Genomic DNA, 22403 nt, shown 5'->3' with positions numbered 1-22403 from the left:
ATCTCTTTCAGGGGGTGACCAATGAACTATCTTGATTTCTACTTTACCCTCAGTTTCTAGGATCTCAGGGCAATTTTGCTGTACTATTACTTGAAAAATGAAGTCTAGGCTCTTCTCCTGGTCTTGGCTTTCAGATAGTCCAATAATCTTTGAATTATTTCTTCTGGATCTGTTTTCAAGGTTGGTTGTTTTTCCAATGAGATATTTCATATTTTCTTCTAATTTTTTGGCTTTTTTGGAAGAGTTTTATTTCTTCCTGATTTCTTGCAAAGTCATCAGCTTCCTTTAGTTCCATTCTGCATTTGAAGAGTTTTTATCTTCAGAGAGCCTTTTCACCTCCTTTTCCAGCTGGCCAATTCTGCTTTTTAAGGCATTCTTCTCCTCATTTGCCTTTTGTTTTGCTTTTCCCATTAGGCCTACACTGATTTTAACATATTATTTTCTTCAGTATTTTTTTGTATATCTTTCACCAAACTTTTGATTTGGTTTTCATGATTTTGCTGCATTCCTCTCATTTCTCTTCCCAATTTTTCTTCTACCTTCCTTAATTGTTTTTCAAAGTCTTTTTTGAGTGCATCCACAGTGTGAGCTCTTGTTCTATTTCTCCTGGAGGGTTTGGATACAGAGGCTTCGATTTTGTCCTCATCTGAGTATGTGTTTTGATCTTCCATGGGAATAAAATAATTCTCTATGGTCAGATTCTTCTTTTTCTGTTGTTTACTCATTTCCTGAGCCCAAGACTAATTTACAGCACTTCCAATGCTTTGGGGTTTTTTTGGGGATACCCCACTGGGACCTTTATTCCTCCAAGGTCTTATACTCTCTAGCCTGTGCTTTGATATGTAGATGCCCCCCCCAATACTTCCCTCTGCCCTGAGGCTATAAGGAGGGATCCAGCTTGGTTCTTTAGTCTGGAAGCCCAAACTGAAATATCTGAGTGTAGGCAAACAGCAGAGTCCTACCCCAGGGAGAGCAGAGAAATCTCTGCAGACTTCCCTTACTGTTTCTGGGGGTGCAGGCTGCTTTTTCCCAATTCTTGTTACAGATTCTGCAGCCTGTGCTCTTCACTCCACACTCACCCCAGTGCAGCAGAGTTCTCTCACTGCCCCTTCAAGCTGTTGCTGGTGATCTCTGGGCTAGGCTGCTCTTGGATGGCCTGGGCTGGGCTGTGCCTAGCTGTGGCCATGGCTTTTTGTCGAATCCCCGGTCCTGGTGAAACACGCCTTTCCCACCGAACTTCTTAACTTGTCTTGGACTGGGAAAATGTATCACTCAGTCTTTCTGTGGGTTCTGCCCCTCTAAATTTTGGCTAGGGCCATCCTTTGTGTTTTTTTTGGAGGTTGGGGTGGGGGGGAAGGAGTTCCCAGGAAATGCTGCCTTCATTGCCATCTTGGTTCTCCTCAATCAAAAGGATAGTTTTTAGTAATGCTCCCTTAGCATCAAAACTCAGTAAGATAATGAATATACATATACATGATGACTATATATATATATATATATATATATATACATTATATGTATATACATACATATAATGAACATATATATATATATATATATGTATATTCATTATCTTACTGAGTCATCTAACAAATTGTCATTTGCTATTTGTTAATACTCTGTGATAACACATTTATATTTGGTTTGGCCAGTCATTTTTCCAGTGGTCAGTTTTTTAATATACCTTTTAGAAAAAAAGGGGTCCTGTTTTTCCTCTCAAAAAATTACTAAGAAGGGGCAGCTAGGTGGCATAGTGGATAGAGCACTGGCCCTGGAGTCAGGAGTCCCTGAGTTCAAATCCGGCCTCAGACACTTAATAATTACCTAGCTGTGTGGCCTTGGGCAAGCCACTTAACCCCACTGCCTTGCAAAAAAAAATTACTAAGAGGTAGGATGATTTCTGCTTATTCAAGAAGGAATCCTATTATATCACACTGCAAAATCTGTCCTTATCTTTGTATGTCTTTCCCTATATGTGGTTATGGATATCTTGCTCAGCAGGGAGAAAAACAGGGAAAAACAGGTATATCTACTCATTTTACATTATAACTCTACATAAATCTCATGCTTAATCCTTTGGATTTATGCCCATCTTTGAGAGGAGTAAAAGATCAGTGTGAAAATGTTCCTAAAGTCTCAATAAAAATGTTTCTCTAATCCTATTAAAGCCACTAAACAGACCCAGCTGAATGAACAGGAAACTGAGCTAAAGAATTCTCTCTGACTCTGTCACTCCTGGAGTCCTGGCATTAATTGCTTATAATTTCATCCTTATCATGACTTGGGTCAAATGGGTCAAACCAATCTCTAGGTTTCTAGCATCTGGTCAAATTGAGTCAGAACTGTATAAAATTCTTTTTTTTTTTGATGTTCTGTAGAGGATCAGTTTTCAGGGATAAAACTTAAATGTAAGTCACTGAAATACTTGACAGAAAAACAACATGTAGAGCAAGCCAGTTTTTACATTCAAAAAATACTCTGTGCAAATACATTTTATGGGACTTTGTAAAAAATGTTTTCCTCCCTTCAAATATAAAAACTACAAGCAAAGCTCATAATGGGGCAGTATTATTTAAAATTTCCCCCATATCTGAAGGTTAGTAGGGGAGAGGTGATCTCAAGGAAAAACACATGAGGTTATATTGTGCTTTAAAAAACAGAAAATCAGGTCTTCAAAAAGTGTTGGTAGTGTAACATTTAGGGTTGGAACTCTCATTAATGTGGCCCCTGGGAAAATATAAACACTCTCTCTCTGAAATTAAACCTCGTTTGCCCATATTCTTTTTTCAGCATTAGCAGCTGGCACTTTATTTTGCAATTGAGACCTTGCATCAGATGCCAAGCTAAACACATGGGAACAAGAATTGAAATGGCACCCTTTTGAGTTATAAGTCACTTTAAAACACAGAATGTGAAGTAAAACAAGGCAAAAACTAGAATGAGAAAAACTAAGAAATTTATATTTTATGGCCTTTCAAAACTAGTTATTTTGATTTTTAGATCTTAAACACAGAAATAACTGAAGAGAAAGAGTATGATTTATCTAAGAAACAAACACATATACATAAACCCACAAATTAACCCTCCCTCATTTTGTGCCAAGAATCAGGAGGTAGAGATGATAAGGGAGAACATTCTAGGTATGAGGAAGAGTTGGTGAAAATGCCTGATCTGGAGATGAAGTGTTTGAGGAATAGAAAGGAGGATATATCTCAAACATTCATAAAGTATGGTATGAAGTAAAGGAGTAAAAAAAAACTGGAAAAGTGTGTAGGGGAACTGGGGAGATTATTAAGGGCTAGGAATGTCAAATAAACTTTTATATTTGAACCTGAAGGTCAGGAGGTAATAGGGAGCCACTGGAGTAGAGTGAATATAAGGGATGGGGGTAATGATATGGCCAGCCCCATGCTTTAGGAAAATCACTTTGATAGCTGACTTTGATGGATTAAAATAGGGAGAGACCTGAGGCAGAATTCAGGCATGAGGTTATAAGGATCTGCAGCAGTGTGATGGCAATGTCAGAGGAGAGAAAGAGTACTTAGAAAGATAGTAGAATCAATAGGTCTTGGCAACAGATATGATGAGTAAGAAAACATGAATAGTTGGATACCTAGGTTGAGAGCCTATATGTCTGGGGTCTGGGAGGACAGTGAAGTTCTCAATAATAATAGGGGCTTTAGGAAAAGGAAGGGATTTCAAGGGAAATAATGAGTTTAGTTCTAGACTTGTTGAATCTAAGCTAAGTCAGGGGCCTCTAGTTTGAGATATCTAATAGGAACCTGGAGATGCGACGAGGTGAAAAAAGAAATCTGGGCTGGATATATAGATAAGAGAATCATCCATTTGGATAGAGATGAATATCAAACCCATGAAAACTGGTAAGATCACCAAGCAAAATAGTATATAGCAAAAAAGAGATGAGCCCAGGTCAGAGCACTGAAGGAAGATCTTTGGTCTACCTTTGCTTTTATGTAGGATGATGGAATATTAGAGAACAGTGAGTTCTTTCATATTTTCTGGAGTTAGCAGCTGGTCTCCCACATTGCTGTTATTTATTTTTCATTCTTGAAGAGGACCAATAACATTATAAGAATGACATTCTGACTTGTTTATGAATTGGATTTGAGAGAGGCAGAGTTGTGCAAAGTCTTGCATTTTGCACTCTACTCCAGAGTCATCAAGTCCAGAAGCAAGAGAAAGGTCAAGATGACTGGCAATGGTTCAGGATGCAATGAGTAACTTTGCCTTTCAAAATTGAAGTCTTTCTCATGTCTCAGTTTGTCAGAGGCCACATCTGTTTAATGAACAAAGGCTAGGTAAGAATTGAAACAAAATATGGCCCAATTTAACATCTTAGAGATTGCAATCTAGGATGATTAGACCCTCAGAGTTTCTGACCAGAACACTTAATAGGTCCAACCCAAACCTTCACAACTAATTGTTTAGATATTGATGGTGTACTGTCCAACATGGGGAACAGAGGAATGACAAAATACTTTTCTCTCTCTCAATTTCTATTAGGAGTTGAGAAGCTCCACAGCCTAATATCAAGGTATGCCCATAGTATGACAAGAGAAGTGATTGACTATCATCCTCCTTTCACGATTGTTTTGTATCCTTAGGTTATTTTTAGGAAAAACAACAATAACAACAAAAGAAAACCTAAAATTTTTATAAAGACCTTTTGTTTTGAGACTAGCCATTTCTAGAAATTGGGCACTCATTTTTTTTTTTTAGTTTTTGTAAAGCAATGGGGTTAAATGGTTTGCCCAAGGCCACACAGCTAGGTAATAATTAAGTGTCTGAGACCACATTTGAACTCAGGTACTCCTGACTCCAGGCTCGGTGCTCTATCCATTGTGCCACCCAGCCACCCCGAGCATTCATCTATAACAAAGAAAAATCAAAGATTAATTTTAAGGATCAGATTGGAGGATTTATATATTTGTACTGACAGAGACAGAAATTTTCCCTGATTATCCATATGCTAGGTTTCTTTAAATATTTCTCAGGAAAGACAGAATCATAAATTTATTTGTCAGTTTCAACCTGCCACATGTCCATCACTGGAAACATCCTTAAGATAACTAGAGCACTGAACAGATAAACACTGGAGACAAGGTAAAAGATCTCTATATCACTAAAGGGAATTTTCAAGGCATAGGTCTGACTATATCACTCATCTGTTAGAGAAGTACTGGTAGTTCTATATTGTATCTAAGACAGAATCAACTCTTCTGGTTTGATATATAAAGACTATCACTATCTGGTTCTAAACCACATTGCCTGACTTATGCCACATCATTTCCCTTAATGTACTTGATTACTGTCTTTCTTATATTCTTTCCATTTCCATGCTTTTGTAGGGGTTGTTCCTGATATTGAGAATAGGCTCTCATGTTCATCTCTTAGAATCACAAATTTACTTCAAATATCAACTGAACTATTACCTCAGACACGAAGTCTTTCCTAAATTTCTTCATTTCCTCAGATTATCTCATATTAATTTTATATAAATCCATAAACTGGTGACTAGTGTCTTTTTTAAAATTAAATTTTATTTATTATTCCAACTACAAGCAAAGAGTTTTCAATATTCACCTTTTTTGCAAGATTTTGAGTTCCACATTTTTTCCTTCATTCTCTCTCCTCTCCCCTCCACTCTTGAGAACAAGCAATCCCATATAGGTTTTACATGCACAAATATGTTAAACATATTTCTATTATTAGTCATTTTATGAAAAATAAACCAGAACAAAAGAAAAAGCCATGAGAGGATTAAAAAAACATAAAGCAAAAAAACAAAAATTTTAAATGGAAAATAATATGTTTTGGTCTGCATTCAGATTCCATAGTTCTTTCTCTGGATGTGGATGGTATTTTCCATCACAGTGACTAAGATCTTCTTAACCCTAGGATAGTCTCCCTGTTTTCTTTGACTTTGAGTCTTAGCTTAGTGTCCCTCTTTACCTCAACTCCTGAATTTATACTACAATATATATTACTGTTCCCTCAAACTCTAAACACCCAACATCTTTCTTCAACCTCCTCAACTTTCAAGACCCATTCTTTTACTCCAACTCAGTTCCACCTAGGGATGGTCACACTTACAAATATTTTACTTTCTTGACCAAAAATTGTAAAATTCCTTTATGTAACAACAATTTCTTACAGTTTCATCTCTTCGTATGCTTCTTCCTCTTCATGATTCCTAATCTCTCTCTACATCTCAATACTTTTCTAGGCCACTGCCGCTACTCTCCACCTTCCCCAGTTCTTAGTTTTATTCTAGAATTTTTTGATCCCTAAATTCCAATCTTGAATTTCTTCCATGTGCCTCTTCTCCTCATATACCACATAATGGAGATAGAAGCTGATAGCAACTACTACAAATTTGTGCCCTCTAATCTCAAATGGGACTAATTAAGTAAGTTTCTTTTTTCTTCTCCTTAATTCAGTTTTTTAATTTTACTTACCACATCAGTTCTAAATCTTCTTAAATTTTCCATAACAACCCTCTACCCACCAGCCACTATGTCAACCAAGGATTATGTTCCATGTTATACTAAATAATTTTTAAATAAATAAAAAAGACTAAACAACAGTGGTCATTTGCTGTGAGCTTCCTTTTCCCCTCTTTTTTATTTCACAATTCCTTAATGTTATCATTTTCATTTCTTTTACTTCAGGTTCTGAAGGGGTCACCCGTTTCCTCAACAAGGACAGCATTTCGACATATATCCTTGATTACATCTCCTCACATCTTCTTCAAAAGACTGTCTCATTTTCATCAACTCTCTAACACTTCTAATTTCTAACCCCTTTCTATTTGATACTTCCTTGATTCCTACAAATAGCTAATTTCTCTCATCCAGAAACACCTCACGAGATCCTACCAGTCCTGATAAAGACCTTATAAAGACCTTTTGTTTTGAGACTAGCCATTTCTAGAAATGGCAGTATTTCTCCTACTATAGCTTTCTTCCCCTTCTCAGTCACATATTGATAAAGCCATCTTACATTTAGTGTCTATTTCCTCTAATTCTGCTGAAATCTTATTCTTCAAAGTTATCAATAAACTTTATTGTCAAATTTGATGATCTTTTTTCAATCATGGTACTTCTCAATCTCTTCTGTGTGTTAATGTTATCACCTTTTTTGGTGGGGTTTTGCAAGGCAATGGGGTTTAGTGATTTGCCCAAGGTCATACAGCTAGGTAATTAAGTGTCATATGCCAAATTAGAACTCAGGTCCTCCAAACTCCAGGGCCAAGTACTCTATCCACTGTGCCAGCTAGCTGTACTCACCTTTTCTTCCTGGATATTTTTTTCTCCCCAGGTTTTTAGGTTTTCTTTCTTGTTTCCCTCCTACCCTTTGGGGGGCAGGGGGAGAAACACTCCTTCTTGGCCTCCTTTTCTGTATCATCATCCATATCATGCATCCTAATTGTGAGTATATGCCCTAGATTCTGTTTCTTTTTTCCTCTATACTCTTTCACTAATTTTTTACCTTATGGACTCCTATGAAATTCACTGAACATTTCCATGCAGACTACTTAAAAGACTCACACACATCTCTATATCTTATCTTCAACTATCTATAGGAGATTTTGAGCAAGATGTACCAGAGTCATCTTAATCTTGCTATATATAATATAGATTTCATTATTTTTACTCTTATTATTCACCTCTTTGGAACATCCCTATATTTTTCAAAGACATTATTACTTTTCCAGTTGTTCAGTTTGGCAAACTTGGCATCACCCTCAACTCCCACTCTCCGTCACCTCAGATAACCAATCTTTGCTTTTCTTGCCTCAGTTTTCTTCTGACTCCAATCTATTCTCCACTCAATCACCAAAGTATTTTTTACTAAAAACAGGCTGATCACATCAACTCTATTCATTAAGCTTCAGTAACTCTCTTTTTATGCCAAATATCAAAGGTAGAATAGTATATTTGGCATTAAAGATTTGGGCAGCCAGGTGGCACAGTAGATTAAGAGCCAGGTTTGGAGTTAGGAATTTCAGCCAAGACTCACTAGTTATGTGACCTGGGACAAGTCACTGTCAAAATATTACGATACACACTGTTTTCTAGTGCTAAGACCCAGCAAGCAAGCTGTTTTCTGAACATGGCTCACTCTGGATGATCTCACTCTCTAGCAAAATCATAAAATTTTTATAGTACTTTGATATGTGTAATGATTATACTGTTTAGATTTGTTGGCACTCCCCCATTTCCCAGGAGATTCTGAGAGAAACTACAGCTGATGCACTACAGGACAAAGTGATCAATCATACCTCCTAACATTGTGAACAATTCTATGTTTGTAACTGCTAAGTGAACCAAACTAGGTGTTGTATTCCTATTTTTGCCATACTAACTCTGGTTCTTTACCCTGCTGAATGACCATAAGGCTCAACAACTCTTAAGATTTGAGACAATCACAAGACTTAGTGATTCATATAACTTGGGAACTGTTCCCACAGAATCCAACAGCACCTGTCTTGTTCTAAAAATGGCTATATGTGTGGATCTACCATAGGAACTGTTTACCCAAGACCTAAGAATGACTTTTTTGGGTCGTCTTTTTGTGATTTTCATGGTTAAAAGTTCTATCCCTGCCACAAGCCACATCTGACAGACCATGAGTTCTCTTTCTCAGGAGGGTTTTGGTTTGCAAACCAGCTTTCCTCACTCAGAAATTAAACTTTTATAGGATTCCTAACTCCTATCTTTGGCCTGCTCTGTTTGGTTCTGGCCACCCACAGATTAGAGGCTGGTTCTGGTCCAATTGTTATCACTTAACCCTGTATGTCTCAGTTTCCTCATCTATAAAAAGAGCTGGAAAAGGAAACAATAAAATTATACCAATACCTTTGCCAAGAAAAATCCCAAAAGAGGTTGCAAAGAGTTGGAGACAACTGAAAAATGACTAAACAACAAAACTCAATACTTCACAAACTGGCCCCCTGCTTTCTTATTATGTATCACTTTTCTCCATGCAATCTAGGTTCCATTTTCACATAAGACCAGAATCTCTTTACCTCTTTCCCTGACTCTCTGCCATGCCAATATTATTCAGTCTCATTTCTGATGCTTGGCTTCTTTGGAAATTCAGCTCCCTTTGTATGGGACCTTTCCTGCTTCTTCCAACAGCTGATGACTTTCCCCCAAAGGTTCCTCATTTTTAGTGATAGTGATGAAACCTCATATCTTTAATATGGGAAAAATTATTCTAGAAGTATAAGTTGACAATTTCTTTGCAACTTAGAAGTTTTGGAGAGTTGACTAAAGCACTGAGAAACAAAGGATTTTTCCAAGATCATTCTAATCATAATCTATAAGAGTTAAGATTTGAACCAGGTTCCAAGGTCAGGTCTCTATCTACTTTGCCAAATATTCTATAAATACCTTTACATTTTCATGTTATCTTCTCTTTTGGAATGTAACCTCTGTCTACCATCTGTCTTTTTATCTAGAGTGCCTAGCATAGTCACCATTTAGCAAATACATATTGATTTTGAATTAACTTATATGTGTACATATATACCCTGACAGAATGTTAATTCCTTAAGAGCAGGGGTTGCTTCATTATAAGCACTTAATAAATGCTTGGTTAATTGGTTGGTTGATTAATTAATTAATTAATTCACCCCCCACCCCCTTCTAGGCAGATGGTACAGTGAATAGTTGTGAAGGGAGTGTAGTCAGGAAGAGCTGAGTTCAAATATTGTCTCTGATTTTTTGATATCAAAATATATTTTCTTTTAAAAATTTAAAAAAATGTTTACAATTATATGAAAAATATTTTTAAAATTTATTTTAAAAAATTTTTGTTTTAAATTTTCTCCCTTCCTTTTAAAAATTCCAGAATATGTTCCTTCATTATCTTCCCTCGAGAAGGCAAACAATACATGTCTTTTTCCCTTTAAAAAAGAGTAAATCTCTATAACAACTCTTTTTTGTGGTGGCAAAGAGCTGGAACAATTGCTGAATTCCAATAGTTGAGGGATGGTTGAACAAGTTGTGATATATGATTGTAATGGGATACTATTGTGCTCTAAGAAATGAAAAGCAGGAATAGCATCAGAAAAACTTGCAAAAATTTTACATGAACTGATTCAAAGAGAAATAAGCAGAACCAGGAGAACATTGTATATGGTTACGACAATATTATATAATGATCAAAGTGAATAATTTTATTATTCTCAGCAATACATATTCAAAATAATTCCAAAGACATATTCAAAGGCCAAAGTGGCAAAGGGTTCCATGTGAACAGCAGTTGAATATGAGTCAGTCTGTCCTGAGAAATGAGCGAATGTTGTTCCAAAGGGACAGATGATGACCTTTTTTGCCCTTGGTCTATCAAAAGGGAATCAGTTTTAGATCCTCAAATCCAGAGTGGCAGAGACAGGTGCTGTTGCACCATGGTGCCTTACTGATATTGAAGGAAGAGAAACTAATTCAAGACCAAAATTCCTGTTTCCTATCAATCAGACCATGGTGTGAAATAATTCTTCTGGTAAAGGCTAGTGAGAAGAATGTTTCACACAGCATACCCCTCATTGTAATATATATGTAATAAACATTTACTTGATTTACGTGGTCTCTTCAATACTGAAGGATGACTAGTAGATAAAAAACTATTATTCACTTCCAGAGAATACAGATCAAAGCATACTTAGGTAGAATTTTATAGTGTTTTTATATTTTATTAAAACATTAGGTAAGGGCAGCTAGGTGGCACAGTGGATAAAGCACCAGCCTTGGAGTCAGGAGTACCTGGGTTCAAATCTGGTCTCAGACACTTAATAATTACCTAGCTGTGTGGCCTTGGGCAAGCCACTTAACCCCATTTGCCTTGCAAAAAAAAAACATAAGGTAAAATACTATTTCATCATATGCTATTATAATAGATAGACTATTACTATATTGGCTCACCTATCTAAGGGCAATTAATATGAAATATATTTTCTAATAAGGTTTTTGATATCCTCCCATTTGATTTTTGCATTGAAGTTCCTAAGGATGAAAGTTAATGATACTTTAAAGTATTCAGAAAAAAGTACTTTGATTTAAAGTATGTAAGTTTTTCATAAAAGTTTCTCTATCTCATCATCCACAGAGCTTTTCTCACATGGATTGTAATTATCTTCATAGAGGTCTGTGGTTTATTTTATCCTTAATATTGAAATGGAAAAATAACCAAGTGCTCAGTAAAGGATTTTATATGAACATAATAAAATCATCTACCTCTCCAAGAAGAAAATTCAATTAAGCTACAATTTGTTGGGATCTTAAGATCCTATGTTCATCTATTTCAAGAGGGAAGGAATCTCAGAAGGTAGCTAATCCAATCCTCTCATTTTACAGATGAGGAACTAGGTTCAAAAAGCCTTTTGATCACATAGCTAATAAGTATCAAAGGCAGAATTTTTAAGTTCTATTTATAATGAATGTGTCAACATGGATATTTTTCTATTTCACCTTTTTAGCTTTCAATGGAAATCAAAATTTAATAATAACAACAGTTAAATTCATTTGGGGGGGTAGGTAGCATGGTGGTGAGTTTGTCTTTTTCATCCAGTTCATTGCCTATAACCTTTTAATATGCATTTTCAAATAAAATAGGAATTAAATGAATGGACAAAATTCATTGTGATTTTTAGCATTCTGGCTTCCAATTCCACCACTTTGCCATTCTCACAGTGGAAACACAAGGAAACTCAACAGTACTGAAAGTCAGTTTAAATGTCAAAAACTGCATGGTAGTCTATTTTTTTTATAATAAGCCTAGGTCAGTGCTGAGATATGAGACATAAACTTTTCAAGCTTTGGTCAGTCTTTGTGGTGTGCAAATTAATATTACACAGTATATTAAAAAGTAAACTAATCTATGAATCAAATACTATGGTAAAACTCTAGTGTAATAGATATGCTAAGAGGATGAGCCCCCATTTATGTGGTTTAATAGGTGAGCTGAGAAAAAAATACTGATTCTCATACCATAATCTTGCCCTCATCACACATAAACTAAGAACCTAAAGGAGGGGGAGCAGAATGCCTTTCTCCCATTAAAATGATGACTCTGATTGCTAGATCTTTAAAATCAACACTATGAAGGAGAATGGTAGGAAACACTATAGGAGACTGCACTGATCCATCAATTAGACACTAGCTAGTCCAATTGAAGGATATCTTACAGACATCTCTAGCTGGTGAAAAAAACTGGTGCACGTTTGGGAAGTATGACAGTTTAGCAGTCCATGTTTGTCTAGGCTCAAACATTTCAGAAAAGTTTACAATCTTTCCATTTTTCTCTTTGAACAAGGAAGTTTTGGACACATCACATATCAATCACGTAAGCAAAAGGTACAGTTAACTGTGATACCTCACACTTAAGTCTCCTGACAGCAAATATTTCAAAAGTCATTTGAAATTCTTTTGAGGCACACCAAAAGAGTCAAGAGACAGTCCTTGCCTCTAGAAGCTTTCATCTATGTTATCTTATGTAATTGCTTCTATTCTTGCTTGGTTATATCAATCAAGAATCAATTATTAAGCAGATATGTACCAGGCACAGTGCTACGTATAGGAGGTTCCAAAAGAGGCAAAAGACAATCTAATGGGTGATAACTTGCAAAGAAAAAAAACTATATATATATATATATTATATATATATATATTATATATATATATTTATATGATAACTAGAAAATGATTACTAGAAGGAAGATACTAAAACTGAGAAAGACTGGAAAAGAATTCCAGAAATGCCTCAGTGGTAAAGGATCATTATAAAAAGTTCAACAATAAAATACTGCAGCTGAAGAAGTGACATTTTTGCACTATTATAATCTAATCTACTTAGAGATTAAATAGCTCTATTTCTCATTTGACATACTGATTTCTCTACATCTCTTAATTAATTATTTTTTCATCTATATGTGCATGTATATTTTTAAGTAACAAAATTTCCTTCCACCCTCCCTTTCCACCCCAATCCACTCAGCAGAATGGTCAGTTTATCATTGTACATACATATTTCTGATAAGCATGTTTACAGAGTAGTCATTTTTGGTGAGGAATTAGGATTAAGGGAAAGAGATACATAAGATATAATTTTTATAAAGCATTCATCAGGTTGTCTAAAGCCACTCTAATACAGGTGTCCTAGCTCTCTGAACTGTTGAGGGAGCTGCTTCCATCAAGGTTATTCATCTCACAATGTTGTTATTAATGTGTACATTGTTCTCTGGGTTCTACTCCCTTCGCTCAGCATCAGATCCTGGAGATCATTCCATGCTTCTCTAAAGTCCGACCATTTATGGCTTCTTATGGAACAATAATATTCCATAGTACTTATTTACCATAAATGTTTGGCCATTTCCCAATTGATGGGCATACCCTCAATTTCCAATTCTATGCCACCACAAAAAAAGAGCTGCTAGGAATATTTTAGAACATGTGGGACTTTTCGACTTTTTACGATTTCTTCTGGATATTGGCCTAGAATTAGAATTGTTGGGTCAAAGGGAATGAACATTTTTTTTTTACTCTTTGGGCATAGTTCCATATTGCTCTCTAAAATGGCTAGATTCATGCACAACTCCACCAGCAACGTATCAATGTCCCAATCCTCCTACAACCTCTCCAACATTGATCATTTTCCCTTTTTCTCATCTTGGCTATTCTGATTGGTGTGAAGTATTTGTTGTTTTAATTTGTATTTCTCTAATCAATGATGATTTGGAGCATTTTTTCATATTATATAAAGTTTTGATTTCTTCACTTGAAAACTGTCTATTCACATTCTTTGACCATCTGTCAATTGGGGAATGACTTGCAACATTATAAATTTGATGTAATTCTCTATATATTTTAGAAATGAGAACGTTATCATAACTCCTAGGGGGTGGAGCCAAGATGGAAGCAGGAATACAGCCTCTGTTATGTGCTTTCTCAAAATATTTCAAAAACTTTAAAATTATGACTCTAAATTTTCAAAAGAGAACCCACAGAAAGATCCAGTGAGGCAATTCTCCAGCCTAAGGTAACCTGGAAAACAGTGGGCAGGCTCTGTTCAACAGAGTTGGAGGGGGTAGAATTTTGGGGAGAAGGAGCTTCAGTCTCTTGGAAATAGCCCCAGGGCACCTGGGAGTGCCTGCTCCCAGCAGCAGAAGCAATTTCCTGATCTGTACCCCAGGTAGCATCAAGCACAACTTGGAAGATCAGCAGAGACCTCTGCCAGAGCAAGCATGAAGCCCAGGCCAGTCTGGCCCCCCTCAGCCCAGCCAAAGCACTCAGTGCAGCCCAGATCCCAGGAAACAGAAGCAGGCCCATAGAGCTGCCCAGCAGAGAGCCTCCCAGCAGCTGTACCCTGAGTGCTCAGGTCATGCCGAGGTCTGTCCCCTGTCCCTGGGATAGGACTCTGGAAATTTAACCATATTTAGACCCTGGTTGCAGTCTAGGTCCCCCCATAGAGCAGAGACCAACCCCCTCACAGTCCTGGGTTAGAGGGGTAAGCTAATGGTCAGTCAACAGACCAGGAGAGCAGTCAAAGCCTCACATACTGAGGTCTTTGTGGGGGTGTTCCAATAACACACAGGAAACACCTCCAAACCAGGCACAGACTGGGGAAATGAATAAAGAGGAAAAAAAGGAACCTGACCATAGACAATTACTTTGGTCCCATGGAGGATCAAAATATTCAATCTAAAGATGAGAAAGTCCAAGCTTTTGCAGCTAAAGACTCCAAGAAATACAGAAGTTGTGCTCAGACTATGACATAGCTAAAACAGATTTTGAAAATCAAGTAAGGGAGATAAAAGAAATATTGGGAAAAGAAATGAGAGATGCAGGAAAAGCATGAAAACAAAGTCAGCATTTTAGTCAAGGTGATCCAAAAAAATGCTGAAGAAAATAATATGGCAATCCCCAGCTTAGGTCAAATGAATAAAAAATTTCAAAAATTATTGAAGAGAAGAATGCTTTAAAAAGAAGAATTGGACAGATAGAAAAGGAGATAAGAAAGCTCTCTGAGGAAAACAAATCCTTCAGATGTAGAATGGAGCTAAAGGAAGCTGATGATGTTGTGAGACCTCAAGACACAATAAATCAACACCAAAACCATGAAAAACTAGAAGAAAATGTGAACTATTGAGAAACAACTGATCTGGAAAATAGATCTCATAAAGATAATTTAAAAACTGTTGGGCTACCTAAAAGTCATGATCAGGAAAAAAAGCCTTGATCTCATTTAAAAAAAATTCTACAGGAAAATTGCCCTGATATCCTAGAAGCAGAGGGCAAAATAGAAATTGAGAGAATCCACTGATCTTCCCCAGAAAGAGATCCCCAAAAAACAACCCCCAGGAATATTATAGTCAAGTTCCAGAACTTCCAAGTCAAAGAGAAAATATTACAAGCAGCCAGAAGGACACAATTCAAATATCATGGATCTGCAATCAAGGTCACACATGATTTAACAGCATCTACATTAAGGAATTGTAGGGATTGGAATATAATGTTCTATAAGGCAAAAGAGCTTGGAATGCAACTGAGAATTAACTACCCAGCAAAACTGAACATCCTTTTCCAGGGGAAAAGATGGACTTTCAGTGAAACAGGGGAATTTCAAATGTTCCTGTTGAAACAACCAGAGCTGAACAGAAAGTTTGATCTTCAAGTACAGGACTCAAGTGAAGCATAAAGAGGGGGGATGAGAAGGGTAAATTATGAGGGACTTAATGATGATGAACTGTGTGTATTTCTGCATGGAAAGATGATACTGATAATATTCAAATAAACCTTCTCATTTAATAGAACAAGTAGAAAGAGATTTTATAGTTGAGGCACAGGAGAGAGTTGAATTTGAAGATAAAAATGGAGTCAATGGGTGAAAGGGAAATGTACTGGGAGTAAGAGAAAAGAGAGCTAGAATAGTCTAAGATATTTCATATAGCTTTTGCAATGGTATGGAAGTGGGGAAGGCAAGGGGATATGAGGGAGCCTTCATTCTTATTGGAAATGACTCAGAGAGGAAACAACATACACACTCAATAGACATCTAGAAGAAAAAGGAGATGGTATGATGGGGACTGGGGGAGGGGAAGGGGGATGTGGGTGATAGAGGAATGGTTAAATCATAGGAGAGGGTAGTTAGATATAACATATTTTCTTTTTTACTTTTTTGCAAGGTGCTGGATTGGGTGGCTTGTTCACAGGGCTGGGTGGTTGCTGGGTCTCTGGGGTGGGATGTAGGCTTGGGGCCTCTTGGTCCCAGGGCTGGTGCTCTGTCCAGTGTGCTCGGCTGCCCCACGACACATTTTTGAAGAGGGACAGAATGAAAGGAGAGAGAAAATATAATAGATGGTAGTGGGGAGGAATGGATTGAGGGAATTACAATCAATAACAGCAAATATGGAAATATATGGAAGTAACTTTTATAATGGATTTATGAATAAAAAATGAGATCTGTAGCTAGCTGATGGTATTGGGACACAGACTGAAAAACATATTTTTCTCTTTTATTTTATTTCTCCTGAGGTTTTATATTTTTGTGGGGGTGGGGGTATTATGTTTTCTCTTAAATAAGAATATTTTAGGGTAGGTAGGTAGTGCAGTGGATAGAGCACTGGTTCTGGAGTCAGGAGGACCTGAGTTCAAATCTGATCTCAGACACTTAATAATTACCTAGCCATGTAACTTTGGGCAAATCACTTAATCCCATTGCCTTGCAACCCCCCCCCCCCATCCAAGAAATAACATTTTAGTAATGTGTAAATAAATTAAAGATGTTTTTTTAAAAAAGATGTACAAAAAATAAAAAAAATTCGAGACACACACACACAAACACACAAAAGAAATCCTAGTTGTGAAGATTTTCCCAGCTTTCTGTTTTCCTTCTAATTTTGGCAGCATTGATTTTACTAGTGCAAAGCCTTCTTAATTTAACAGTCAAAATCATTCATTTTTGCATTTAATTTGCATCTTGTTTCATCATAAATTTATCCCCTCTCCTTAGTTCTGATAGATAGAATATTTCTTTGTCTATTAATTTATCTATGGTTGTTGCCGTTTATATCTAAATCCTGTACCCAGTTTTCGTATAGGGTGTGAAATGTGGGTCTATGCCTAGTTTTTGCCAAACTAATTTCCAGTTTTCCCAACAATTTTTGTTAAATAGTAAGTTCTTATCCCAGAAACTGATGTTTTTAGGTTTGTCAAACCATAGATTGCTGTAGCCATTTACTGCAGTTTCCTTTGGCCCTATCCTAATCCACTCTATTTCTTAACCAGTACCAGGCAGTTTTGATGACTGCTGCTTTATAGTATAGTTTTAGATATGGTAGATCTAGACCACTTCCTTTACATTTTTTTTCATCAGTTCTCTAACTATTGTTGACCTTTTGCTCCAGATGAATTTTCTTACTATTTCTTTCTAGCTCAGTAAATATGTGGTAGTTTAATTGGTAATTTGGGTAGAATTGTCATTTTGATTATATTAGCTCAACTTAACCATGAACAATTGATATTTTTACAATTATTTGGATCTGACTTTATTTTCATGAGAAGTGCTTTAAAGTCGTGTTCCTACAGTTTCTGGGTTTTTCTTGGGAGGTAAATTCCCAAGTATTTGATGTAGGCTATAGTTACTTTAAATGGAATTTCTCTTTCTATCTCTTGTTTTTTGGGTTTTGTTCATGTGTAGAAATGCTGATAATTTATGTGGGTTTATTTTGTCCCTGCTCCTTTGCTGAATTTGTTGATTGTTTCAAGGAGTTTGTTCGATGATTTTCTTGGGTACTCTAAATATATCATCATATCATCTGCAAAGAGAGAAAATTTGCTTCCTTGCCAATTCTGATTCCTTAATTTTTCTCTCTTATTGCTATAGCTAGCATTTCTAATACTATATTGAATATCTACATCTTTTTTAAAGTCGCTATCAGTTTTTTAAAATTCTATAGCTTGTTTCTTTATTCCTCAGGCCTAAACAACTGAAGTATTTGACCAGAAAGGTATTATCTCTGAATGGAGGATCCAGAGCTTCTCCCAGAATTTCTATTTAAGAAGAGCATCATGGTAAGTCATCTCTTCATTTCTCACTTGGCTGCACTTCTTTGGCCTTCTCTATCATGGCCTTGTGCTGTGTACCTTCCTATTCTCAATTCCTGTTTTTCAGCCTCCTTTTGTGTGTTGTTTTTCCCTTGGTTAGATTGTAATCTTGAGAGAAGGGATTGTCTTTCTTTTTCATATTTTTATTCCTAGTTTTAAGCACAGTGTAGAATATTAGTTGATATTCAATAAAGGTTTATTGATTGACTATCTTTGAGCTCAACTTTCACCCATTATTTAAACTCAGTAAATCAATCTAAAAATAGCTATTGGGTACTTAGATGTAAAATATACTTTACTTAAAAAATTTTTTTATATTTTTTTTAGTAATTCTCTTTGCTGACTTGGAAATGAAATGGGCTTTAATATTCTTGAGTTGCTTGCTATTCATAGCAGCTTCCTTTTGTATATCTTATATCAGTCCATTTATATCACAGATTATATGAGAATATTACTATGGAAAAATATGAATAATGAAATTAAAAACTAAAAAGCATCAAAAATGTAAGTCCTCAAATATAATAGGCCAATGGCAAAGTTAAACTATATATGTTATTTGTCTATTATATATTTTATAATATTTCAACATATATTAATATATTATTTTATATATTATTTGTAAATATATACTATATGATGTAGCTGCATAAATTAAAATGACTAAATATAAGAAATTAGATATTTATATTAAGTTCTCATTTGTTAATTTTTGGTAATAAATGTAATATTTTATCTGTAACAAATAACAGTAGATGACTCCTCTTTATTTGCTGGAATGTTTTAAATTGTTCATCTCACTTGTAGTAATATTTAAAACTTCATAAAATAAGTGGCACAGTGGAAAGAGTGCTAGTCCTGGAGTAAAACTCATCTTCATGAGTTCAAACCACCTCAGACCCAAGTCATTTAACTCTTTTTATCTCAGTTTCTAATATGTATGTACAATGAACTAAAGAAGGAACAGCAAACCACTCCAGTGTCATTGCCAAGAAAACTACAATCGAAGTGACATTTGTATATGACTGAAAACTGACAACAACAAAATAGCACCTTTCTCATATTTATTCTTAAGATGTGTACCCCTTCTTTGTCTTTTCTTCAGGAAGGAGATCATCTTTTTCAAAAGAACTATGCTCATCATTTATTCAGAGATTCAAAGCAATTCACCTTAGGAAGTTTTTAAAATAACATTCCAGTGAAGTAATTCCAACTTTCTGCTCACTTCCTTCCTGTTTTTTTTCTGCTGATTCTTACCATCTCATGAATCGCAAACAAAATACAGATCATTTCCTGGACTCCCAGGGAGAAACACTTCCATTTGGTCATTTTCTCAATTGACTTTTTCAACTGTTGGCACTAAGTACTTTATCATCTATGAACTAAAGATATTGAGATCATGAGTCAGTTTTGTAATTTGTTCTATAAAATCTGGTATTTAATAATGAGGATCATTTGGATCCATTCTAAAGGGTTTCAAATAATTTTGAAACATTGGATTTTCTTTTTTCTAATTTCTAATTAAAGTACAGTTTTAAGGTAGTTTGACACTGATTTCTATGATAGTATATTTTAATATCAGGATTATGAAGAATTTAAAGGAAACTGAAGAAAAAGGACTGAGTTCTTATTTATAATCATTAGTTTACTGACTAATTTGAATAAAGTAATTCATACTACTAATTCAGAACTATGGACTTGTAGAAAAAAAATTGCTTGTTTATTGATTTTTGGTTCTGTGGGTATAGATGATTCTTTTTAAAGTCTGCAATCCAATGTATACATCAAATCTATTCATCAATCCCTTTCCAAACCAATCAAAGAAACATAGGCTTCTACAAGCAGTCAGTCAAGTTGTTGCAGCAATTCAAAGACATTTAAATTTTTACATATGAACAATCTTTAATAGTATATTTCTGAAATATATATCTATCATATTAAATGGGAGAATCATATGTTTTTATGTGTGACTTGTAAGCCTGCATGGCTTATATTTCATTGGGATGTGAGCCCAGGGAACTTTAAAAAAAATTAGTGACTATGTATTTGAATGCTCAATCATAAATATTATTTTTATCCATGCATGTATATCTGGAAAAGCATTTAATAAGTTTATTGTGTACAAAACACCATCCTATTATAATACTAAAGTGATTAAAACTTAGCTTATGTTTTTAAATTTAAATTAAGTTATGAATATAACCTTAAAACCTGAGACACAAAATCTCATATTTGAAAGACATTAGCAGATGCCTTCTCATATGCATGCCTATAGATAGAAAATATTTTGCTCTAATTGATCAAATTCTTTTAAAATCTTATAATCTCCACATTTTCCTAATTAAGGTCTATTCTTAAATAATGCTTGCTAAAGTCCTCTTATTTCCTACTAATGCCTTTTAAAAGGATCCATTTGGTTCCTGTATATGACTTACATAAAAAAAATGTACAGGTAGAAAAGTAAGTATGTAGATTAACAGCTGATTTTTCTGTTACTTTTTTAGGTTACCTCAGAAGTTCTAAGACTTTTTTTTTTAGATTTTTCAAGGTAATGGGGTTAAGTGGCTTGCCCAAGGCCACACAGCTAGGTAATTATTAAGTGTCTGAGACCGGATTTGAACCCAGGTACTCCTGATTCCAGGGCTGGTGCTTTATCCACTGCGCCACCTAGCCGCCCCTAGACTTTTTTTTTAAACAGATCTTTGTCAACCTTCTCTTATTTAGATATTTTGGACGTTGATCCCTCATTACTATTATAATTGTGATTGGTACAATCTGACTATTTTTGGTTCCTCTGTCCTTGATGGTCAGAACAATTTGTTATATTAATCTTTACTATAAAGAGTCTTTTCCAAAAAAGTATCTTCTGTTCATTTGTCAAAATTAGAACACAATTCAATGAGCCTCTTATAATTTTCACGCAAGGCCTAAAAGGAATAAATATCTTGCCAAATGCATTTCCTACTGCAATGGAGGGCATTCACAGCAGAGTACAAGTTGAAGATGATGAAATTCTCTAGTCTATATGTGACATTGCATTGCACAAAGTCCTGGTCCACTGCAAGACCAAACTGTTCAAAAGATTTGGTAGAATCATCCACATAGGAAAGTACAAGTAGATAACAAATCTATTCTCCAGATTGTTATATGTATTCTTATAGAAAGGCTATAATTTTTTTAAAAATTAGTATATAAATCTTAAAAAGGCAATAAAAAGAGAGAAGTTGGTCCTGGAATGAACAGAAGGAAAGTAGGTTGGATTGTCTACTAAAAGTTCCAAAATTCCTTTGATTACTCCATACTTCCTATGGAAATAAAGTCCCAAATCCCAAAATTCTATTAATATTTGTATATGTAGCTAAATATATAATACAATAGTCTCTGAAGAATTAATGATGAATTATAGAGCATTGGAGAAGTACAAAATGGGTGTGAATGGGTTGCAATATATAACCAATGAGGAGCTTAAAAGAATAATAGGAATAAAGATGCTATCAAGGAAATGTTATGCTAGTAACACAGAATGGTTTTTACATTATGAGGACAAGGGAATTCAGGGAAACAATTAGAGTTCTCCACTAAAATACTCCCAGTGTCAAAGAAAATCTCTCAAATCGATGAAATCAAAGATCATTGTAAGACTAGCTTTACCCAAAAGTAGACTGATAGAAATTAGATTTAGAACATTTTATATCACATAATACAATATGTTCTAAATGAACATTATAAACATGTTATACAAATTCATATATATAGATATACATAAATGTGCTTATATTTATATGTATATTATACATAGTATATATTTGTAGTCATAAACAATTTAGAAAAGAAAGGGCAATACCTTTCTTTTACTTTTTAAAATTATTTTTAAATATTAAAAATCAGTCTATTCTCTATCCTATCTCTTGCTTTCTCATGCCACTGAGAAAGGAAGAAAACAAAGCAAGATCCCCTATTGCAAATATGTGTGTGTGTGTGTGTGTGTGTGTGTGTGTGTGTGTGTGTGTGTGTTTAGTCAAGTAGGTCCCCAGGTTGGCCAAAAAGAGTATGTCTCAATCTATACTGAGTTCATTATCTATCTGAAGCTAACTAGTCTACATCACTATTACTTTTCTGGAAAAATGACAGGTTAATTGTGTTGATAAGAGTCCTTAAGACTTTCAAACTTTATTATATAAAAATTTCTCCTGATTCTGCTCATTACAGTTTACATCAATTCAGATATGATTTTCCAGTTTTCCCTGAAACCAAGAAGGTGATCCCTTTCTATAA

The 22403-nt window shown here is 35.2% G+C and overlaps 1 protein-coding gene and 1 long non-coding RNA gene across 6 annotated transcripts in view; one reads left to right on the top strand and one right to left on the bottom strand.

The window, feature by feature from the left end:
- Nucleotides 1-18102, top strand: part of LOC141514697 (uncharacterized) — a 35330-nt gene extending 17228 nt beyond the window's left edge. Inside the window, exon 3 of the long non-coding RNA XR_012476085.1 lies at nt 18004-18102. This is a non-coding gene — a long non-coding RNA (uncharacterized LOC141514697). The remainder of the gene's footprint in view (nt 1-18003) is intronic.
- LOC141514700 (coiled-coil domain-containing protein 91-like) overlaps nt 1-22403 on the bottom strand; it is a 500695-nt gene that overhangs the window by 421869 nt on the left and 56423 nt on the right. The window lies entirely within an intron of this gene.

The sequence above is a fragment of the Macrotis lagotis genome, chromosome 2 (genome assembly GCF_037893015.1).
Source record: "Macrotis lagotis isolate mMagLag1 chromosome 2, bilby.v1.9.chrom.fasta, whole genome shotgun sequence".
Lineage (NCBI taxonomy): Eukaryota > Metazoa > Chordata > Mammalia > Peramelemorphia > Peramelidae > Macrotis > Macrotis lagotis.
This window is presented reverse-complemented; position numbering and strand designations above follow the sequence as displayed.